Below are 19,023 nucleotides of genomic sequence, written 5' to 3'. Positions count from 1 at the left end.
CTACAATGTTTCAGGCATCGTGCTAAGTGTTAGGGATAAAAAGAAAGGAAAAAACAAAAAGCTCATTCCTGCCCTCAAGGATCTCCAAGTCTCAATAGGAAAGACAACATGAAAAAAAACTATGTACAAGCAAGATATATACTGGATACATTGGAGATGCTTAACAGTGAGAAGACCTTTGCCTTTATTTTCTATTAAAAGAGTCTCAGCTATCAGGAGCAGAGGGAAAAGTATTTGGGGGATGGAGGTAGTAATGAAGGCCTCCAGTTCTTTCTGGAACATTTCTGGTTTTTGAGGTACAACACATTCTCTTCCTGTTTTAAGTAACAGAGAAAGGGCCAGTTCATGCTGCAACTTTGACTTCCTTTGGTCTACATTGGAGTAGCATTCTTTTGCTTAAATCCATGTATTAAACAGGTCAAAGGCACCTGCAAGGGTTATTACCGTCCATCCTCATAGAGTTCATTTGGGCAAGAGAATTTTATAATGTGTTGTACCTATACATTCTACTGGTCCACATCATTTTTTTCTTTTACTAGATTATTGTGCCCTTCCCCCCTCAAGTTATTTGTATCCACCTTCCCAAAATTACCTTACCAAGTCAACAAGCATTTATTAAAATCCTATTGTGTGTCAAGCTTGGTGTTAAGCACTGGGGTTACAAAGAGAAGCAGAAATAGCCCCCTGCTGTCAAGGAGCTCAGTCTAGTGGGGGAGGCAACAGGCAAACAATTAGATGCAAACGACGGGTTAAAGTGGAGATGGTCTCTGAAGGAAGGCACCAAGATGGAGATTGAGGAAGAAAACCTGAGAAAGACACTGCAAAAGGTGAGATTTGGGGTGAGACGTGAAAGACATGAGGGAAGCCAGGAGGTGAGACGAGGAGGGAGAGCATTGGAGACAAGGGGGAGAACCAGTGAAAATGCCCAACTCTAGAAATAGAGTGTCTTGTGTGAGGAACAGTAAGGATGCTGATGCCACTTGGGTGCAGGGTACACAGATGGGAATATGGAGCAAGAAGATGCTACTTGTGCTTTTTATGCACATAACGTACATAAAAGTATAGAAAATTATAGAATCGTCCTGATTGAATTGTCCCAAACGTAACCTCTTTGAGGGTAGTGACTGTTTTCCTGTTGCACATTTTCTGGCACATAGTAGGTGCTTAGTGATTGATTAAATGACTTATCTTTCCTAGAACTATTCTGCTGCTCCACCTCTGCCAGGGAAGCCGAGCATGTCATGACTTTTTTTTTTTCCTCAATACAACTTCCTATAGTAGTCATAATGTGCCTCCGAGGAGACATGGTGGTGAAATGGTCAGAGCTCTGACTGGGAGTCAGAATACTTACCTCTTGTGTATCTTGAGACAGATCTCTTCACCTCCCTGGGCCTTAGCTTGCTCATCTGTAAAGGGGACAGTTAGTTGTTCTAGATGGTGTTTAAGATGCCTTCCAATTCTAAATGTTTGGTCCTGTGATGAACACAAGATGTTTCCAGCTAAAACAAATTTCAGAGTATGATTTAATAGAAAAGGAGGACAGAAGGCAGAGTACTTGCTGAACGGTATATAAGAGAATTGTTTTCAAGACAAGGACTGAATTTCAAAAAAAAAAATTTAAAAAGCGGAAAGGAAATACGTAGGAAAAGGATGGAAGCGGCCTCCCTATCTTTCCTGGTGCGCAGATAGCAATTTTCTGGCTGAGAGATGGGGGTGGGGTCACTCACAAACACTTTGGGCGAGGTGTTGCCAAATTTTCAAAGTCTAGTTACCATTAAACTGGGGACAGAGTGAGTACCAGACATTAATTTCCAGGAGTGATATGGTCTGAGTACTTTTCAGGTACACTGACTGTGTTAAACTGAGTTCACTCATCCTTCAGTTTAATCCTCCCTGAGTCAATCTGCCTACAATAAAACTTGGCCCTCCAATAGCTTGGGGCTATCCCTATAAACAGCCAGATGGGACTTCGGGAAGGGCGGCCAGTCAGTGACATAGAGGAGATGTGCTGCAACAAAGAGGTTCTGTGTGGTGCAGTCCAGCTCAGCTGGTTTGCTGTATGTGACCACAAAGTGAATTGCCCCAAATTGAAGAACCGGAGTTAACCCCAATGTCCTGTCTGCTGCTTAACCCTACTCAGAGAGACGGCACTGAAAGAACTCCAGTTCAGCTGCAATTTGGAGCATGCCAAGGAGCCAGATGTGGCCACTGCAAGAATATCTTTAATAGCTTGTCATCTGGCTCCAGCTGTGCTAACCTATGCCTGGTAAGCGGCCATGTGTTGTGTCTGCCAACTGGTGGCCAGACACTCGAGCAGACTTAAGCAATTAGCGGAGTCCCCCATCCGGTGGCTGGATTCACTGTGTGTGTCCTACGGATTACCACTGCAGTCTCAAACTGGGGACTTCTGTGGTCCCTGGGAAGTACATCCAGTAAGTGAGCCAAATGGCAGCCTCCCTCTGGCTGATCCCAGCGAAACCTGGCAAGGCAGACTTCATCTCAGAACATGGAGAGTGCTAGATAGGAAGTGGAGAGGGAATGCCCCCGGGACAACAGAGAAGCTGATTAGATGATGCCCATGGTGCAAACCTGATTTTGACTTAGGGACCACTGCCTTGCCTTGAACGACTGGTTTTCAGCACGCCATTCCATAAATACCTAAAATCAAGGAGTGCTTGCTCTTGAAGGTTCAATTTTTCTAGTAATTTTTAGTGCAGTTGCATCTTTGGAAGAACATCCTGGTTAATGCTGTAGCTTGTAGCTTTGATCCAGGGGGAGCCGAGCGGGGAAAGTGTCAGTCTGCTGAAGCCGTTTTTCCCTGTCTTAAATCCGTACTATACCCTTGTTCAATGCTGCATTCTGACAGGCACCCTGTTTGCCAGCAGTAAGAAAAAATAGACTTCTGACTCTTTGAAACAAGGAAGTATGAAGGAATTTTAGTGGGGAGTTTCTGGTTTAACTTTTCAGCCTTTGCCACCCATGCAGGAGAACATTGCTGTAAATGTTGCAGCCATCTAGCCAGATTATAGTCCTTGAAAAATGGCTGCTAAAAATCAGGGTTGTCAGATTTCAAGTAAAATGGGAAAAAAATAACAACTGAATAACAAAATAAATTAAAATTTCATCAAAATAATTTTATGATACTCCCACCCCCGAGATCTCTTTTGATATTACCTTTCATTTATATTTTCTATGTATTGGATATGCAGAGTTGTTTGCATGTTATCTCTGCCATTAGACTGTAAACTCCTTGAGGGCAGGGGAACCATGTTTCCCTTTTTCTTTGTATCTCTCAAGCTTGGCACAGTGGCTGGCACCACAGGAAGTGCTTCATGAACACAAGCATGTTGACTGAGTGACTGGTACTAGCCACACTGGAGCCCAAAACAAAAGATGGATGAGAAGGAAAGGATGGCCTGTCACAGTACAGCAATATCCAAATAATTTCATTACAGTGAGAATTGGAATGGTTTTCCAAGGAATTCCTAGCTGTGAATCAGCAACAAGAACCTGACACTCTCCTCCCATCAAAAACTAACCCCCCCCCCAAAAAAATCAAAAGTACCAACTAAAAAGGAAAATTTTAAAAATTAATATGTAAAAATCTACTTATACATTTGCATTCTAAATACATGGTGTAAATGTATTGGGCAGGAAACATAAGTGGTGCCATTTGGTTTTGTGGCATTGGTGTGGGCTGGTTAAGGGGGTGGGGGATAAAGTTTGGGGATTGAGATAGCATGAGTAGAGCCAGATGGTTGCATTACACATCTTTGGTGTTATTGTTTGCTTCTTAAAGCAGTTGCAGAATTTTGCCCTTGGCAACATTTTTCTCTGTGCTTGGGTGTTCTGCTATGGATTTACTTTTGACAAAGTACATTAAAAGAAAAAGCCTTGCTTTTAAAAAAAAATGTCCTTACGTTTTTGTAAACTTGTGAAGTCAACAGTGTGTTCATAAAAATATTTTTTAAATGTTAAATATGTTAGTAAATAGTAGCAGCATCAGATTTTTTTTCTCAATACAGAGATTAAAACCATATTTTTAAGTAACACTTTGAACTTTCAGAAATGGTCTGTGGAATTAGGAGAAGGTTGGCGTTATTATTCCAGTAGTAAAGAATCTTATCCAGTTAATAATGAGCTAACTTTTTCCATTACTTATTGTAGGTCCTGAGATTGTGGTATACCTGTTGCATGTTATCAGAAATACATACTTTGTGGTCTTTAGGCTGAGTGGTAGACAACCATGATAGGGAGATGGTTTTTAACTGGAAGTTTCTTTGACATTTGTTCGAAGTGCTTATCACCCATACCACTGAAATTTACACTTATTTCCCATTGCCAGTAAATTATTCTTTGTTTTCCATCGAAGGGGAGAGATATTTTTAAAAGGTTTCTCTGACTTAGCTGAAAGAGCTGTATATTCATGAGAGCTTTTTATAGGAAGTTGCTCTATGTATTTTTTTTTCAATTATACTGGAATGCGTCAGAATAATTGCAAATGTCCTTTTTACAGTCCAGGCTTCTTTTTTTTTTTCATCACACAAACCAGTGATGGGCACACATGCGTCTTCCTTGGGAGACATTTGTGCTCCTTTTGGGCATGAGTTTCTAGCTTTATTTGGAACCAGCAGTACTTAATGAGAAAACAGGAAACTCGCAGCCCTAACCTTATTGAAATCCCTGGCTGTTTTTGCCACCGGTCTAAAGCAAGCCCTCCCAATAATGCTCCCATTGTGCTCATCCTATCTGATCAGTTCTTGCAATGTTTGAGTAAGTCTATCTTACAACATTATAAGAAGATAATCAGCTGCCTTCGAAGGTCCCCATCTGGAGTAGAGAGTTCTTTTACTGAAAGATGTTTTGCCTTTTGGAGCTAGCTCTCGTATTTCATCATCTGTTCTGTAGCGATGCAGTGCATATGAAAAGTCAGTGACTCTGAATCCATCTGTTGTTATTATTTTCCACTGATAATTGGCTTGAACAATGAAATGTCTGTGTCTGTAGCCTTTGAAACTGTACACCCTGTTTATTTTCTGGAGGTCTCATTCCACTCTCCCCCTCCTTTTTTTTCTTTTTTTTTTTTGCCTCATTTTGCTCTCAAACTCACAGCAAGTGGAGCTCGCATGAAGATGACATCTTTGACTCTCTGCATCCGTATGTGTCATTCAGCATCTAAATCTTGCCTACAGATTTTTGTCAAGAGTCCTGTGTCTGTTCGGTGAGCTCCATCCCCCGGTGCTCTTTCAGCAAGAAGCCTGGCAGATACACAATACAAATGCATAGATATCTTACCTGTAATGTAGTATTTATTTCACTTTCCTTATTAAAATATTAATTTAGAGTACAGTATCTAATACCTATGGAATTAGATACTACCTATAATTGTATAATATATTCTGTTGCATCCAGTTTTGCACGATACAGGGCATTAATATTGGATTCCTCTAACAGCAGTTCCATTAGCTTGCTCAACCAGTATGAGATATATATGAGCTGGGAGGCATAACTACCAGCCAGAACTGCCAAAACAGTCATTAGAAGCTCCATTGGGATGGACAAAGGCTTTTTCACAGTGATATACTGATTAAATTTTGTTCTATGGTTTATTTGCATCAAGGTTAGATCACCATAATCTAGGGAATTGTCTTTTCTAACACCTTATTTAGAAGGTCATTTCAAGGCAAAAATGGTGAGCATGCTAAGAATTCTAAACTCTTGTAGGTAATTTATTTTAATCCATTTGGGCCTTTCAGACTCAGTTTGCTTTCCTTTCCTTCTCTTCTCCACTTTCCAGTTTATCATTTTCCATGATTTTTTTTTCCTTTTAGTGAAGAAAAAAAATGTAATCTACTCTACTCTGCAGGAATTCAAAGCAGGGTAATTAAAAGGGTTAGCCTAATAATATTAATAATATGTTGAAATAGTGACACAGTGTTTGAAACACCTGGACCAGGCCGCCTGTGATGAATTGTTTCTAAGTATATGAAATCTCTGATTCAGCTTTTAAGCCTAAAGATTAAAGTAGACCACCTGAGGCAGTACTACCATTCACTGCTACCTTACCCTGTCCAGCAAAAGTTCTTACCCGGCGGTTTGTGAACTTGTTTTTAAAATATTTTGATAATCGTATTTCCTAATTAGTTTCCTTTGTAATCCTACATATTTAATTTCATGTGTTTAAAAATATTATTCTAAGAAGGGGTGCATAAGCTTCCTCAGGCGCTGCCAGTGGGGACCACAACACAGAAAAAGGTTAACATCTACTTTACAAAATCATGATGAAGTTGAGAATCATCTTATTTACATTTCAATAGTAATTACTTAATTCTGTAAAGTTTACTAAATACTTGTTACTTAGATTTAACATGTAGGTGCAGAAAAGCAGTAAGCCATCAATGTGATTTGATGCTCTAGGAGCTGAAACCAGGGAGACAAATGGATTCCAGTTACCTTCAGGTTGTTTTTGCTTGTTTTTAATCCTACAGATAGATCCTATTCAGGCCTGGCATAGTTGTTGATTGTAGTTACATTATGAAATGGAAGTGATAAGTGGGTAAGGCTGTTGGGGAAAAGAAAAATATATCCACAATAGCCTGTTGAAATGGATGGTTATGGTTGGGTGATATTTCTTGACATTTGGGAAGAAACCTTTTGGGATATATTTTAGAAAAACTTCTTAGATAATTTCCCTTAAATAATTAGTGAATTTGAGGATTTTTAAAGTAGCTTTTTGTTTATGCTTTCCCAAGTTGGAATAAAAATACAAAGATGAGAAAAACTGGTGGTGGTTTGTAATGGATACTTTTGAGAAAAAGAAGGGGTTGTCCTATCCTGGACAGGTAACTGAACAGAGACTGTTGTTTTTGTATAGTTTTTTTTTTTTTTGAAGGAAAGACCCCCGAGATATAATTGTATCTCCAGTAAACTCCAGTAATGTTGTAGTGTGTTAATTTCTTCTTTTTTTCGGTTTAGAGAGTAACTTGAGAGCTACCTTCATTTCTGCTAGTGAAAGTCTTAATTGCTAATGAATACAATTCATATTAATTGTTATTGTAGCAACCCAACATTTAACTGTCTCACCCTTTATTTCCTGTGCTTTGGAGGAGGCTCTCTGACTTGGGGGAGCCTTGGACAGGTAGAGTGCTCAGCGGGCGTCCCATCAGAGCCAGTTACTCATTTGCTGAGTGTTTGTGTTTATGCAAAGGGGGCCTCTTCCTGCATATTTAATCTCGAGTAAGGCAGTGGCTTTTGTTGTGTTTAGACCACATACCTTCAGTCCTTCCTTACCCTGCCGCCAGTGTTGGGAGCCCAGCGAGCGGGGAGAGCCCGACTGTTTCCAACTCTCAACTTTCTACAGTTGGGTGCAAATTAGCCTACAACTCGGTTCGCCTCTCACCATTAATGGGTAAGTTGGTGCTAGAGCAGAGTCGGCTACTTTCATTTCGTTTTATAAATGCACCAGTTTTAAAACAAAAGATTTTCCTGTCTCTAAGTGCTTAGATCCCTCCGTCCAGCCCTTCTGGTCAATTGGGGGGGGGGGGGGGGTGGCTGTGCAGACTTAGAGCACCGATTCAAGTACAGGTGCTTCTGAAAGGTGCTGCCTTAGAATATAGAGCGAAATTCGGGAGTGCAGACGATAGCCTCTTTAAAAATATGAGAGCAGCTTTATTATTCTTCGTACTAACAAATCCTGTTTTGTAACTATCCTGCAGATAATGCTTCCATTGTTTGCTAAAAGCTTTCGAACAGTATGCAAGACAGAACTGTAAAAGCAGCAGCAAGAAACTCTGGTCTTTATTGTCTCCCTCGCTAGGGTCCTCACCAGAACGGCTGGGCTGTAATAGGAAGGTTTTTCTGATGTGGAAATTGAATCGTCTCTTCATTGATATTAATAGCACACTAGAGATGTTAGCCATGATGCATAGAGTACCAGGACTATAGAGTGGGAAACCTGATCTTCCCGGGGGGGGGGGGGGGGGAAGATAGTCCTACTGCCTCTGTGTGGGAGACATCCATCCATCCAGGAGAGCCTGTGTGTGTGTGTGTGTGTGTGTGTGTGTGTGTGTGTGTGTACACACATAGTGGCATCCTGGGTTAAGTATTTACTATAGGAATTTTAATCTGGAGTTATTTGTGTTGTGATGTAGGTTATTGCCCTTTCTTGTTCCTTTGCTATGCCCAGAAATCACAATATGTAGTTTCTAATAATCTTTAAAAATTGAGGATTCCCCCCCCCCCAGTTTCTTGGAAATCCTAGCAGTGTACCTTTAGCCTTGTGTACTGCTATAATTGGGAGAGTTGTAAAAGCCTCTTTCCTTGTCCAGAGAAATATGATAAAATATTTTTAAACACCCCCAAATAGAAAGGGCAAAGCTTCCCAGCAAAATGTATGATGAACAGATTATGTTGAAAGTGCTTTGGATAGGGGACCCAGGGCATGCAAGAAAGAGTTTTAGTTCCCAATTAACTCTTTCCTCCTTTTGAGTAACTCATCTCAACAGAAGAGTGTGCTGTTCCACCACATGTTGGAAAGTGTGAGAATTTAAATAAAATTTCATCAACCTTCTGAAAACATGTAGGGACTTTGGGTCTTCTTGGGTGCGAATCAGCCTCCAGACTTAGAAACACTGATTAACAATGAGCTTGCTGAAGGTTCTTAATAACAAAATTACAAATACCATAGCTAATTGTAAGTATATTGCTTTTATTCCTGATTTTTTAAGGGGGAAAAATACTTTTTATGGGGAAAAGTAACTCAGTCAAAGCACCTTCTGTGATTAGCGCTATTGTATTCTTAAATTTTGATTGATAGAGATAATAGTTTTCACTTAAAAATACAGACAGGTACTTTAACTTTCCATGACAATAGCTATTTGCATTTCTTTTATCTTTTTGTTTAACATCTGTGGGGGTTGGGACGGATTTGATTATTAACTCTTATTGCACACTGAGGTAAAAGCTAAAACAAAGCTTTTGTTAAAACTTCAAAGGTAAAACAGCAAATATTGTTTGTAGGTTTCAACATTTAAAGACTGTTAAAGGATACCTATAAAATATTTCCACATGACCATGACCAGGGCTTTTACTTCTTTGTAAGGTAAGAGAAAGTCGGTTTTCCAAACAAGATGGGCACACTTGGAGTGGCTGGTTCCCTGCCAGATTGGAGGCTTTTCATGTGAAAATGGTTAGGCTGTTGCGGGCGGCTGCATCACACGAGACTGATTTTATTTAGGTGATCCAGGATTTGGTGCTCTTCACGGGCAGCGACTGATCTGGGGGAGGTCCCAAGGGCAAGGAAAGGGAATCTGTATGTGAGCTGACCTGGGGGAAGCGAGAGGGAAATCGGAGCAGATGTATCAAAAGAAGTAGGTGCCTCTCTGATGGCGGAGATAAACACTTGGGGCAAAATGGGGCATGTGTCACCCCCCAAGCCTACATCTTGTCTAAAGTCTGTCAGCTTGCCACCTTGCACAAATGTGAGCCCTAGAACTAGCTGAGAGGACCTCGATGTCTTTGTCAGGAAAGCTCACCTTAGTGAATTACTGGGGGTGTGTGGAGGTATTCTCCTTAGAACCCTTTGGGGCTTGTCTGGGGTTTTTCTTGGTGGGAGGGGGAGTAGGTGAAGTAGAGTTTCTTGTCTGAGTGCTGGGGAGCTGTGATCTAACCTTGGGCTGCAACTTCTCAGGATGCATAGTAAATTGTTAGATGTTCTTATCTTTTAAAAAATCTTTGAAAAACAAGAAAAGTGAAATCCACAAAACAGTTTAAGATTGATGTTAACTAAAGCATAGGTCCTATTTAAAGAGACCCCAGTCCTTGAAAGTTAGTTTATTCTGGTTCTCCCTTCTTGGTCTTCTTAAAGGAAAATCATTCCATGCTACAGGACATCTGGAGGACACACATAGTTCTTCTAAGGGAATAAGCAGCCCATCCCTGAAAACCATAAGACTTATAACCAGGGTTTAAATCCTGAATTAAACATGAAGTTGGCAAAAGACTGAAATCTATTTATCTTCATTCAGATCACTTGTTGAGATGTAGACTTACAACTCCATGTATGAAGTCAAGCAGCCCTGGTTCTGTTGTTAGATTTGTTCACACAATAGAAGTGAAAATTGTTGTTATTTTTATTAGAGCAATAGTGTATAGAGTGTCCATCTTTCCTTATATAATGGAGATCACTGCCTTCCATATTTACCTGTGCCTCTTTCCAGATAGTTGGCAAAGCCTTTGGGGTAATACACAGCTTAAAATAATTTCAAAAGGATTATTTGAAAAAAAAAATAATTGTTAATGTGATAGCAACAGTAAACTGGCTATCTGTGTTGTGAATTTCCTTGGGGTGATGGGAGCTCTATTCCCATGCATTCATTGACATGCATGTCTGGACTAGTGCCCTCTTGCCTCCAGCTGATAGTCTAGGGTTTGAAGAAAGGTTTTACATGTCAACATCATTGTCCATAGTATTACCTTAGGTGAAGAATATTGCAAGATGCTGAAAAGACCTTTGGACTATTGCCTAGAATAAAATAAAATCTTATAAGTTGATGTCATCATGCCCCTTCCTCTTGTTTTAAAATAATAAAAAAAAAGAGTAAAACTTCTTATACTTCTGTATGAAGATAACTTTAGTTTCACACAGCTGCATTTTCCAAGAACACTGACAAGACAGGTGGATTGGAAAAAATTAATCTTTATTATTTCATTTATTGTTTCTCTTTTCCTAAAAGCTCTTAATGATCATTTTAATTCAGTTCTGATATTTTAGCGCTGCCAGTAAAGCAACCAAGTCAGTATTTGAAATGGAAAATGTTCAGTGTGCTTTATTGAGAGAAAAGCAAGTTTATAAAAATAAAGTTGTAACTAAAATTCTGAAACTAATGTCTTAATGCTTCAAAATTGATGGAATGGAATTATTTCTAGTTTGAGATTTCAGATTCTGTTGGCAAGAGTCTTCTTGTCCGTGGCAGGCTTATGGTCCATCCCTATTTCTTTATTTTCTTGTCTATTCTGTTGACACACTGGTTAGTTTAGTGTGGTAGCAAACAACTGGTGAACTATTAATCTTGCCTTTACAATGCTAACAAATATCCTCCAAGTTAATTTGCCAACACGCGCGCACAACTTAATTTTTTGAGAATATACAATAGGGAGGGGGATCATGGGGATAATTTCGAGGTTTATTTTAGCATGTCTATAGATACAGGCTTCATTTAGACACATACTGAAATACTTGTACATGTTAAAATAATGAAGTCAAAAATAAAAATAAAAAAAACGTGGTGTACACAGGACACTCAAGTTTCACCAGGTGAACTTAGAGAAAAATATAGTTTATCTTGCTTGAAGATAAGTATAAAATAAAGGGTGTTTATTTACCATACAATCTATATTTTATGATTACTTTTCAAATAACTACCACACTGATGAAATGAATTAAGGGGGGACGAATATATTTGTGTTTAGGCCATGTTCTTGTCCTTACGTTTACTTACTTGCTGTAAAGGCAAAAAGACAAATGGGCCTAGTAGCTGACAGAAATTGGTCCTACAGGTTTGCAAGCAGTACTAGAGATAATGTTATTCAAAGTAGGCATTTTCAGCAGTTTTTAAAAAATTAAATTTTAATATTGTCCACTTGTTTCCCAGTTCTGTGTGATAGCAAACCTTATCTGAATTGCAAAACACAATACCACAGGTTTGACTGCCAAACATGCAAAAATAGACATAGCTCAATAGATAAACAGGAAAATTAGTTTAACGTGCACGTATGGGATAGCATCTCAAATAGCAAAGGTGGAGGAGGGGAGACCTTTATTGCTTTGTATTTAATAGAACATGCCAAAAGTTCAATTACTTGAAGAGTTGATGAAAGGTTTAGGTAAAACTTCTTGTGTATATATTTATTATAACTTGTTTGTGAATACCACTGAGCTCTTAAGTTATTGGCAGTAATGGCTTTACAGTTCCATCCTATACATTGTATATGAAAAAAAAAAAGAAGAGAAAAGAGAAGAAAAACTGCAGAATGTAGCCATTCCTTAATGTTTTCATTCCTAATCATCATTAGTCCCATATGAGGGAATTTTTACCAATGGGTGAAGAAATCATAGTGGCATAGTTCAGCAAAAAAGAACCACAATTTTCATTTTTGCTTTGAATCTTTTTTGTACAAAAGCAAAAAGCCTTTTCACAGGTTGCAAAATAATAATATATGACACAAAGCTGGGGTTTTCCCCCACCTAAATGGTGAACTGTTAGGGCAAAACCCTCTAGTTTCCTCCTACAGTAAACATGAAAATTATGATTTCACTCAGAGGGTAATTTTTTTTTTCCTTCCAGTTTTAATGGCAAGAATCTGCACTTGCTTGTGAAAATGTCAAAAATTGGCCTTGGATCAATTTCTCAAAAATAGTACACACCAAAGAAACTCTTTTTTCTTTTTCTTTTCTTTTTGGTCCTCATGAAGCAAAATATAATTCTTTCTCATGTTGGTTTTCTTTCCACATTCAGGGAAGATAGCAGAGACAAACCAGATCCTGGAGTATTCTTCATGAAATTAAAGCTACTTCATTAATATTGATCTGAACTGTATGTAACAGGATATTAACATTTTAGTAAAATGATGTTATAATTTCACGATCTTATAATAAAATACATGAGCATTTGGTCAATTGGTGTGGAATTAATCTTGAACCCTGCTAGTAATCTGAGTTAGTAACTTGATCTAAATTAATAAACAAATGTTTTTCTTTTCCCTTGTACCATATGTTGATCCCAATTACATGGACAGAAAGTGGCAGATTGTCATGTTTCTTAAAGGATTACATACTGTTTTGCATAAGAGAGTACACAAGATGCAGCCATATATGTGGGGAGAAAACATGTTCTATTCTTTGTGTTTCATAAGGATTTATTTCATTTGCTGTTAACCATTTTTATTTATCTTAATAGAGTGCGGTGAAGTTTAAAAAATGGTCTGTGAACAACTTCAAAAGGAAATTCCTTCCTCTACCCTCCTCCCAAATGAAAACTGTGGTTTTTGATTCATTCTGAAAGGGCTAGAATAGCATAAGGTATCTTGTCTATAATAACTGATTCTCTTTGGGAGAAAAAAAAAAGACAGGCCTTTAATGAAATTAGGGTGACTGTAAAACATTAACTAGACACATTCAAGGAGCAGTCTGGTTTCCAAAAACAAAGCATTATGAGTCATATGTAATTCAACATGAAAATAAATTAATCCATGTCAAAACTAAGGACATTTAGGAGAGAATAAGAATGTTTCATCTTTGCTTTTTCCAACAAAGTTTTTCTTGTGAACTTGAAGAAACCAACAATAACCGCTGGACTGATCAGTTACTTTCTCGTGACTTGGTTTTTTTTTTTTTTTTTTTTTTGGTTGATCCAGTATGTCGTTCACCATTAAATGTTTAGCAGTTCTTTGTTGATTTGCCTATGCTTATTCCTTCCAAGCCCTGTCCAACAATAAACCATCATCATTTGTTGCTAATACTACTGACATTCACATTGTGATGTTGTTCTCTTTTGACTTCAGGGTAAGAAGTGGCCTTCTGGGGTGGCTGTAACTGAAGATTGCTTTACAGTAACCTAAAAAGGTAAATACATTTAGTCAAAATCTATTTAAATCTATGAATACACATGCATACATATGTGTGGGTGTGTAAGGCTGTACCTTGCAAGACTGTATCTTGGAAGCATTTTAATTGGATTGTTTTTCTCTCCATATATATTTATAAAATACATATACATATATTTTTTTATTTTATATATTTTAATCATAGCATATATTTTGGAGCCCTCAGGAAGAAGAATTGGTCATGAGTGATGGCTCCCAGAATCATTTTTTCTCTTTAAGCAGTCTAGCACTTTTACCATCTGAGTTGAATGTTAACTTTTTGTTATTGTTGACTCTTGTAGGTTTAAAGTTAGAAAGGAATATTAACATCACAAAAGGTGGTGATTCATAAAACTAACTTGCTGCAAACCAGAGTAACTCATGTCAATGTCTATACTGAAGTGGTGTCATCGAATTGATGTTCATCTGGCTGCTTTATAATCACCTTCTTTCAGAAATTAGTAGTCAGTTAAGCACCCTAGCAACAAGCAACACTGATGTAAATGCTGAACAGCGACTGGCAGATAGATCGCTGTGATGTCAGTGCTCATTAGTGTTGTTCTTTTGACCTTGCTGGAAAGTAAAATGATTATTTGATTTTAAATTTAGAAATTTTCAGAGCGACTGATACAGCTTGATTTATTAGGGCTAAATTTAATTTTCTTGAGTCTACTTTTAGAGGAAAAAAATGCATTCTCATTAAAATGCATCTGTGGACAATATGTTTTTAGCTCCTTGATGCCAAAAATATCTGTCTAGGAAGGGCAGGACTCTTCTTATTCTAATTAATACTGCAGTCCACTTCAATGTCCAAGGTTGATCTCTCCAGCTTTATTGTTGCATTCACTTGGATTTTGGACTACCCTTTTAATTTTCTCTTTTGATATGATAGATTTTTGCCTAACGGATTGAAGAGTTTATTTTCTAGTCTATCCGTCCATATTGTCATTTAACAATGGTGTGTGTGTGTATGTGTAAATGTTCTTAAATTAAAGCCCACAACATATAAAGTAGGCATCATTATGTTTGTGAGTTTATGAAATGAGCAGGAAGAACTTTGCTAAATTAATGAAAATGTTCTTCTCTGGGCCTTGTGACAACTGCCTTGTGACCTGTTCCTAGGCCCCAGGGTGGGTGTTGTTGTTTCTGTTTTTGCTGTTGCTTTTTACTGTTTTTTTTTTTTTTGTTCTCTCTGTCTCTGTCTGTCTCTGTCTCACTCTCTCTCTGTCTCTGTCTCTCTTTCATAAAATTATGTATCAACAGTGTGGCCTAATGTGTACATTTATTCCAGTACATTTGATTTGGTCCTAAAGATATGAATTACTTTAAATTTCATTGGCTTTGTTGATCACATTGAATAGTTACTGGGTTTTTAAATTCCCTCTGTGTTGTTGTTAGTCTGTGTTTCAGGAGAAGGTTAGGATAAATATGAAGTGCCAAACAATGGATCACAAAATGAGAAATGTGCTGGATCAGCATACCACCAAATAATTGTTTTAAGTGATTGTTTTCTTCTTTTTTGCTGGGACTTGACTAGCTGGCCTTTTATCATGTTAAATAGATACAATCCCAGCCACAGACTGTTGTGCAAAGGACTTGATGTATTCATATATGACCTTCATCTTATAGCACTTTTAATTTGGTTCAATTCGGTGGTCCAACTATGAGCCTACCAAATGAAAGGAGAAAGTTAGCTTGGCATAATGGATAGAGAATTAGGACACATCCTCTGACCTAGACTGGCCAGGTGACCATGGGCCAATCACAATCTCCCAATGCTGTAGGAAACTTTTAAGACAGGTTCTGAGCTTTTTTTTTTTTTTTTAAATTTCATGGAACTCTTTGGTAATTGAATGAAGGCTATGGACCCCTTCTCAGAAGATTTTTTAAAAATGTATAAAACAAAATAAATAGGATTAAAAGGATACTAATTATGTTGAAATACAGTAATCAAACATTTCAAAGAAAAGACAGGTTCACAGACTCCAGGTTTAAGACCCCCAGTACTAAGATTCTAAGTTGCCCAAGACTTAACGAATTTTCATTGAAGGAGGGAGTTTCTTCACGTGCAAATCACAGATGTCAACAACAACAACAGCAAAAATGTATTGAGTGCCATTCCTACATAGCTTATGGAAATATTCCAGAAAAATGACATATATGAACAAGTGATGATTCTTCAGTTATTTTGTGAGAAAGTATACCACTTATACCTGGGCAAAATTGAGAGCTTTTGAGGGTATAATGCCAATATTCCAGGCAAATTTTGGGGGAGGAAAAGAACTTTGGCAATTTGATTCAACAAACATTTGTTAGGTTCTTCCTCTGTACAAGGCACTGTAATAGACCTGGGAAGGCCAAGAGTGAAAGCCAGCGGTGTCCTCAGGGAACTTCTGTTTTCCTTGGAGCATAGTGTATTCACACTCTTACATAAATAAAATTTGAGTAGAATAAGGGCGGGAAGAATTGTGGAGTCAGAAAGTGCATACAGTTGTCTAATCACTTCCTGGAGCCCACATTAACTAATTACATTAGTGTTTATTACATGAGTTTGTACTTGATTGTGTAGTGTAGTTCAAGGGACATGCAATGCCCAGCCCAACCCATTCTCCTTGGCATCTCATGCCATTCTGTATGTAGTACAATCCTAGGGCACTTTATTCCTGAATATTTCTGATATTCCTGAATATCTTCATAACAGAACCCAAAAGGGAGGCATTTAAAAAAATGCATATGGGAAAGAAAACATGGAGAACTTAGGTCTAGAATAGTTGATATTTCAGGAGTTGAGTAAGCCCTGAGCAAAAAGGGCTTTTGTCATCCATCAAAGGTCAAGAAACTGGAGCTAACTGTCAGACCTTGAGAAGAAGTGGGTTTCAGATCCAAGAAACTTCTCAGAAAATATATTGCTCTGGATTTGAAATCTGGGAATCATTAGCAGTAAGTGTAGGTACAACAAAATGTGCTTAGGAAAGGTATGGGAGCAACTAGTTGTGTTCACAAAAGTTGCCAGGCAAATTTGGAAAACCAGATGAGGTCATTTTTCAAATTTAGACATAAAGGCCTGAATAGTTATAAATAACAGTGGATCATACTTGCTAGTGATATAACAATTTTCTTCCGAGGAGATCAGAGTACTTTATAAAATGTGTCTCCTTGACAGCCTTTCTGTGAGGTGGTTGGCATGTATTATTATCCCCACTTTACAGAACGGGAAAGTAGGCATACAGATGTTAAGTAACTTCTCCAAGGTCATGCACAGTATCAAGAGGAGTCGGCTTGGCCCTGTCTACAAATATATCTGTGCCATTGTGTAGCAGAAGCTTTTGTGTTGTGATTTAAGGCAACTATGTCAATAACATTTCATTATAGTTTTTCTTTTCTTTTCGTTTTTTTTTTTTGGTGGTTCTTTTTTTTTTCCCTTAGCACCTTGCATTATTAAAAATCTAATCCAACTTGCAAACTTCATCATTTTTTACTGTGAAAGAATATAACCAAAGAGTAACCTTAAAATTATTTTGAGTTCTTCTCAAATTTCACATTTTATGTTTTTGATAATTTTTTTTGGATTTTTACTTTCTAAATTTTTTAAAAGTCTTTTAAAAAATGGAATCAGCATATGCTGATTCTGCTAAATGATGCTAGTCTGTTAAGTTCTTTTTCCCTCTTTGTCTCTGTCTCTCTCATTCTCTCTCTCATTCTCTTTTAGTGTTTTTGTCAATAAACTTAGAGGAAATTTATTAGCTTGCATGTACATTCTATGCCTATGTTTTTGTGCAGGGCAAACATTTGGTTTTGTGTTAAATAAGCTTAATAGCCATTTAAAATATGGAGTTCTTTTGAAACAAAAGTATTTATGGAAATTAAATACTTTAAGAGAACAATCCTAAATCCAGTCTATTCATACTGATAACTTTGCAGCCGGTGGAATCATTATTATCCTAGAATGAATGAAAAAAAAAAAAAAAACAAACAAACTGGTTTATCTGTGAAAATGGAGACCCAAATGAAGAGTCAGGACAGAAAGTTGGTTAATTTTAGGTAAAGTCTAAAATGTGCTACTACCATTTTGCATTTTGAGAAATGATGAATGGGTCAGTCAATTCAGTGAAACATCTTATTTGAGTGAGTTGTTTTTCCCTGCTGAAGTGATTAGTTACTTGGCTCAATTGACCTAGTCAATTCGGTATTTTGTCACAGTGAACATCTTTACATTGAATTCACTTGGTATTTTGTTTTTTCCATCAGGTTCTGTTGTGTGATCACATAAGACATTTTGGTAAACCTTGTTTTTTATAACCTCAGAAGGACTGATTCCTGGGCCCCATGGAAGGGTGCCAGCATTTCACTGGTGGTTGAAGGTATAGGCAAGATGAGCCGTGAGAAAGATAATAGTAGCATTTTTTTTTTTGTTTTTTAGATATCTTTGTGCTTGGCACCCTAACAGTTAAACTTCAGTATTTAAATGTTTGCATTTTAAGTTAGCTGTTGTTAAACATTGTTAACCATAATGCTAAACTCAGTTACTCTGTAAACAAGAGCTGTCTCTCTTGAATGTTAGTTGCAAAAAAAAAAAAAAATGAATTAAAATATTGGTTTTCAGAGAAATATGCTCAATAGTGTTTTCAAGCAGAAGTCATTTGTTGAAATGTACATGAAGGCATATTTGGTAGTAAAGATAAATATTTGCTGCAATTATAAAGTAGCCATATTTTACACAGTGAACAATCAGCAATACCAAACCATATGACAAAAAGGGTTTTCGTGGTAAAAAGAAAAATGCTGGATATCTTTACTTTCCTTCCATCCATTGAAGTCAGATGTGTAAGCTTGCCCTTTCTGTACACGCTAGAGAAATTTACTAGATCCCAGATCGTGCACTTATGGGGTCCCTGGTAACAAGAATTATATGGAAAAATACGTTTTCTGTGACCAGGAAGTCAATGTCTTCCTCTGTGAACAATTCAATATCCATATCCTCATGAGCAAATCGAAAATGAATCTGCTTGTACCAAAGTAGGCATAATATGCTCGTACTCATTTTAGTCATTCAACATATAAGTTTCAGGGATGATTTCTGTTATGAGGAAGAACAATTAATGTAATTGCAAATTATTCTTCTCTTTACACTTCAGTTCGGAAAGCAAATGAAATCTTAGGTTTTTACCAAAAGTATTTTCACATATTAAAAGTATCGCCTAAGCTTGACTTCCTACTTGTGAAACCTAACTGCCATATAATGAATTGAATTGAATGTGTTATCAAAAAAGAAACTCATAGGTAAACAAGAATTCATCTAGCTTTTAGAACTGAAATGCAAACATAAGGATTATTTGAGTTTGCTAACTGTTCTTCCTTGACTGTGGATATGAATTCCCTTTT

At 37.5% G+C, this 19,023-nt stretch overlaps 1 protein-coding gene across 6 annotated transcripts in view; it reads left to right on the top strand.

Annotated features, from left to right (window-relative positions):
• The window catches only part of FOXP1 (forkhead box P1), a 684,561-nt gene that overhangs the window by 295,721 nt on the left and 369,817 nt on the right, over window positions 1-19,023 (top strand). For 5 of the 6 annotated variants that reach the window (XM_027864125.1, XM_027864120.1, XM_027864124.1 and 2 more), the window contains exon 4: window positions 13,561-13,621. The gene's annotated coding sequence lies outside the window, so the exon portion shown is untranslated. Of the gene's footprint in view, window positions 1-7,245; window positions 7,409-13,560; window positions 13,622-19,023 lie in introns of those variants that run through there. The other variant, XM_027864121.1, reaches the window with a different exon arrangement.

The sequence above is a fragment of the Vombatus ursinus genome, unplaced genomic scaffold (assembly GCF_900497805.2).
Source record: "Vombatus ursinus unplaced genomic scaffold, bare-nosed wombat genome assembly UNPS02014773.1, whole genome shotgun sequence".
In the NCBI taxonomy this organism is placed as follows: Eukaryota; Metazoa; Chordata; class Mammalia; order Diprotodontia; family Vombatidae; genus Vombatus; species Vombatus ursinus.
Note: the sequence above shows the minus strand (reverse complement) of the source record. Positions and strands in the feature narration are given on the sequence as shown.